Genomic DNA, 6,000 nt, shown 5'->3' with positions numbered 1-6,000 from the left:
ACATGTAGCCTATACAAATGTTTTTGAATAGAGAATGTCTGAAGTTAGTTAGTCCTGCATATGTTGCAGTCGTTATAAGAAATGCGGTTTCATATAATTTTACTCGCGTTGCTGGTGTCAACGAAACCACATTTAAGGTTTTATTACAACACCTAATAATGTACCTACAGCCTTCTTAATTACAAGATTAGTAATGACCTTTATTTAAATTAAAACTGTAATTCTCTTCGAACCAAATAATAAAAAGAGGCTTTGTTCAACTGTATGTGGATGTGTGAGCCTTTGTAAATAGAACTAGCGATCTTCGTGTTTGGAAAAGCTCTATAAAGTGGTCCCGATACATTTTTGACAGTTATTAATTCTTTACAAGACGTCCAAACAATATCATCTCGTGCTGCTATGATACCTAATAAAATTGATTGAGACAGTCGGATAGTCAATAGCTCTTCAACCATTATTCAGCTGAATTACAAGATTGCCAGCAGCCAGCAATAGCTTGGACCAGCAAAAGAATTGTACAAGGTGTCTGATTATATCTTACTTAAAGGTTAATAACCTTTATTACTGCCACCAAGTTGATTCATATGCAGAAATAATTGCATTAATAAAGTCCGCAACAGTTGTGAAGAAGTAAGATGGTATTTCATCGCTAAAAGCATTATAAAGTGCCTATATCCGGGACGTCTGCCACTTGGGTGGGATATCTAACACACCACACTTGTTTCTGACTTACATTTAAATAACTTAAGTTAGCAAGACAGTACTTATATGTCTAGGTGTGTAGCTATAGTTTTTCTTACCAGCGTGTGTCGATTAAAAATACTTTATATATTAATAACGAGGACTATTGATGCGGAATTCAAGCATATTTAAATGATAACGACATCTTATTTCTAGAAAAAAAAAATGTTAATATTTATTAAATTTATTTGTTTTGTGTTATTTAAAACAGTCCTAGCCAAGTGACATACTATAGCTAACTTCGGTAAATAATCTGGAATGTTTGGTGATAGGTCAGTCTCGTGAATTATCGATATGAAATGTCATTTTCGTACGTTTGGGCGCTATACATTGTCGATAACAATTTTATAAATGTCATTTGGTTGTACATATTAGAGTCAGTGCCCGTGGACGCCAGACCTACGTTATTTAATAAAAGCTGAAAGTTTGTCAGCTAATACTCCCATAAACAACTCCCAAACTCCATATTAATCAACCATTGTTCTTACCTGTTTGGAGCATCCGCTGACAAACTTAACTTCAAACTTTCAGCTTTTAAAAAATTACGTAGGTCTCTGGTCCCCGGGCTCTTAGACAATATAGTCAAATAACAGGGTTTGTTTCTTAATGAGATGGGTACTGGCATAATTTTAAATAAAAGATACATTGCGCATTGTGACATGACAAGCAATAAAAATGTTTCTTTTTTTTACATTGTGCAAAAACAATTATTGCACATAAAAATATTAAAATGTAATTCGGATTACAGTAATTAAATACATTATGTTGCTCAGTGCTACCAAAGCATGAACGGTGATGTAAGATGTTATTATTTAAAATTGATTAAGTTTTATTACTGTCTGAGATTTGAGTGGCCTGCTTTTGTTCTTGCGCAGTGACCGAGTGCCATATTTAATTTCAAGGACATATTTATTTTTGAATATAAATTTGGTAGATCGAATAAGGGTATACAGAATTTCGGAATTTGCCCGTAACGCCCATTCGGCCCAGCTTCAATAGAAACTTTTCAAAGAAGTCAATGATGCTCGCTCTAGGTTAACTTGATAGTACTTGGAAAATAAAAGATCATCAAGTCAGTATTTACATTTTATTTCTAGCACCAAAAGTATTCGAGTGTACGTTATTAATTTGGCTATAAGTCTTATATTATATTGTATTTGAAACTCCTTTAAAACAGGCATGAACTTATACCACTTAACTCGAAGGAATGAGTGAAGGTACATCATCCACTACAAATGAGCTATTTTAAAATTTTGCAGTTTATGGCTAATAAACATCTATTTATTTACAGTTAAACGTTCGTTGGGTTTAAGCAAAATTCTCTTACTCATAATAAGTAATGCCGGAAATCTATAAAGCCTTCTACTTACCTCAGAAATATTGATGAACGATTGCCTTATAGGTACTATGGCTTGCAATTGTCAATAAAATGTTTAAGTCGAGAATATTACCTATGTCTTGTAAGGATCATGATTTGCGATAGAGATAAATAATATTCATTTAATTTATAACTCTAATTGCGAAGAATGTTGCAATGCTTTGGTCGTATTGCATGCAAAAAGCGAAATAACCTTTAGAAACTTATGGTGACTGCCGAGGAGAAGACAAAGGCGCCCGAAGCAAAAGTCCAAAACATTGTCGACCAAGTTCTTGAATATTTCTTTTTTTTTGGTCAGGCGGGGGAATCCTCATGGAAACCAACTCCCTCGGGGGAGGAAATGGGTTGTGTCAGACTTTTACTGACTAAACCTGGACGGCCGTGCTATGTCATCCACGTTTTTGTGTCGGTGTATGGCAATGCGTTGCAATCCTACATACAAAGTTCTTGAATATCCCTAAAGCTCTCTACAGTCCGGCAGATCGAACTTGCGTCCAGAATGCGGATTAGGAGAGTCGCAAAGTTCTGTTATGAGCAAACGATGAAAGTAGGATGAGAACTATACTCTTTTGTTGCTATACTTTACAATAATACGAACCTATTTACGACCCAGTGCTGGGCACACGCCTCTTCCCATATGTATATCAAAGGGTTGAGCATTGATTACCACGCTGACTCACTGCAGGTTAGCGATTACAGATTCTAATATTTGTAAACTGGGTTCTTCACCATTTGTAATTTCTATCTTAGAATAATTAAGGAAAAAAGTCACATCTCTACTTTACCTGCGTTATGATCGAACCTGGACCTTGTCCATACAAATCCATACATAGAACCAAAAGGAATAAATTTTAAATTTTAAAAGCAATTAAACATAAAGTATAATCTAAATTATTTTTACAAATAAAATAAAATAATAACAGTCGAATAAATCACCTCAAAGGTCAATATTCAAAAAAATCCGCGTACCAATGAGGTTATAAGCCTTAATTTGCGAATATTTAGTATTGAGGAATTAGATGGCTTGACGTAGGAAATATTACGGTTACTATAACGATGCTTCTAAATCAGGAAGGGGGACCGACCTTCTCTACATCCGCATAGGAAGTCATATCCAGTTCCTACATTTTATTGTTCTTTGTCATGTGCATAATGCGTACGAAATTAAGACGATGACAAACATAAAAACATCGTAAACACATTAATTGTATCATATAAAAAACAAAAATGTGTGTTATTCGTGTTTTTAATTCGCGGCGCAATTTTTGAATTCGTCGTATTTTGGTTTCACAGTCAAAGAGATTTTAGATAAGACGAATCTATTTAAGTAAGTTAATTGCTATTTAAGACCAAAATGAGTAATTTTATTTTATTTATTTTGTTATTGATGCTAAAATGTAGAGACAGTTACGTACCTAACCTAGTATTGTATTTTTTATTATAATAAAAAATACAATACTTTGGATACTTGTTTAGCTTAAGATAAATGCATCATCGATTTAAATAAACTGATTAATCCCTGATTATATAGTCCACATCGCGCAAGGCTTAGCGTCGTACAAGTTCCGCTAAGAGTTTAATGTATCATGCAAATTAACAACGAACAGGGCGCTTCTTACCATACATTATTTGTTGCTAATGTTCAAATGCACAAAACTCGTTTAAGCGATTCTAGTTAAGCATATAAGCATATCTATTTTTTACACAGAAGCCTTAGGCGGTATTCAAACCAGGAGGGCCTAAAAACTGGTCCTACGGCGCGCGGCACTCTTTGATACCCCCGAGAATGTGTGCTCGCTCGAAAAGCGCCAGCTCCATTTAGTTAATCAGTTTCGCAATGTTTTTTACGTCTTATCACTACATTAGTTTTGCACTAATAAAGCCAAAACTCTAAAACTCATTTAATAACTTATGACAAGTATCTAGAGCACCTCGTAGTTTGTCTTCATTGATCTCAAAAAATATGACTTGGTTTTTTGTGACCTTATAAGGCGGTTTAACTAAATTATGTTCCATTTGAGGTATTTTGTCGGAGCCATTATCAGATCAACCGAAATAGCTAGAACGTGCCAAATTTTTGCGAGAAACAAAGAGTCGCCTGTTCCAAGTTCCTCGCTGAAGTTAATTGGTGCCGCGGCCGAGAAATACCGAGAACTTTGTACATTCAAACATGGCGTCTACGGCTACCACAGAGCTATGTGTTAAATGTCGAAATATCTGGAATCTGGAGCATAATAGAGTGCTGTAATAATTATAGGACCAACTGCCATAAAAACACAAGAATTTCATACAATAATTATTTCTTTATCATACATGATTAAGTACGTAAATATCGATCTCATCCTTTATCATAAAATCCAGATTATAATTGCATATAAATTTCTGAGAAATCCAATTTATATTCATGGTTTCTTTCCGCTACAGAAACTATCAATCGATATAGCATTTTGAGATTGTAATTAAATGTAAGCATAACATTGTTCCTTCCTCGTTCTACAAGATATTGAAAGCCATGCGAGCCGGCAGCGGTTGTGTTGAACTCATGCATGCGACACAAAGGGGCCTTGTTCGTGAACCACCGAAGGCCGCCCAGCTCAGCGACAACGAGTTTCCTACATGCACTAGCAATGTACTCGCACTTACATTTTGAGAAGTTCATGGCTACTTTTATTTTTAAATGAGATAAACTCGGAGCACGAAGGTCAAGGACTTTATTTTTGGCGGATGCGCGCACTCTTGTTGCCAACGACCTGCTTTTAAGCTTTCAGTTGTTTATCTCTAGGTATTAATAGCTTTATACTACGTAGTAAACATCGTATCTAAAGAAATGTCATTCAATAAAACAACACACATGACACACGCTTCGGATCCACATTACTTGACTCAATACTGGAAAATAATGCCCTCATTACACATAAGCCTATATTTGACAGGATCGTCTAGCTCGGAACCAGTTTCCATTGAAGCCCATTCGTGTCCAAATAATTAACGTGAGTAATTGGCCGTCGCCATGTGTCATATAAAGTGTCCTATGCCGTGTTTATCTTCGGCATTTTCCTATGTCAGTCTCGTAGTATGTAGGTATGGCAGTTTTTTAATATCGCATAAGGTATTCACCGTAGCAAACGAATTAGCATTTCGTTCGCGATTCGCCGGCGGCGGCGGCGAGCTGACTGTCCTTGGAATAAGGATGTGGCAAATGGGTGTCTTATCTGGCCGTTTGGATTGTCAGTTCGTTGGATATATATAAATAGATGTCCGTGTCGCTGGTGTTTCAGAGATATTATAAATAATGCGTGATTTTGCATGTGCTCAGCGTTACGGGCCTGTTCCTGTTCATTGTTATATAAGTAGGCATTACTTTATTCAGTTCGTGATCATTGATTAGATCGAGGAGAACGTGAGATGAGTGTTCCTTAGGCTTACAACTGTTTATACCATGCTTATACACTCATTTCTATGCGTTCCCGCCGGTCATCGAGAGCTCGAAGACAAATAGTTCTGAAGGATTAATTGTTCGATGCAAAGTGGGCAACTCTTACTTTGTTGCAGTCGCGTATTAATTCGCCCTCCGCACTAGACAAACAATGTCGAATGCAAATCATTAGTGTTATGATTTCCTGTTAAGTGCGCCGGCAGTGTGATCGCCAATTACTACGAAGTGTTGGTTATTAAACTAGCCGGTGATGGCTGGTGGTGGCTAATATTAGCGGGTTATTGAACAACGGCTTATGTTTCCCCTGCGAGATGCTGGAATGCAGCCCGTGTTGATAAATACTTCAATGCGTATTGTATTTAGAGGTTTTCCTCTTAGTCGAGCGACGCAAGCAAAAATGTAGGAACAAGTGAGAACCTTACTTAATTATTACTCATTGTCTATT

The sequence above is a fragment of the Trichoplusia ni genome, chromosome 7 (genome assembly GCF_003590095.1).
Source record: "Trichoplusia ni isolate ovarian cell line Hi5 chromosome 7, tn1, whole genome shotgun sequence".
Classification (NCBI taxonomy): domain Eukaryota; kingdom Metazoa; phylum Arthropoda; class Insecta; order Lepidoptera; family Noctuidae; genus Trichoplusia; species Trichoplusia ni.
This window is presented reverse-complemented; position numbering follows the sequence as displayed.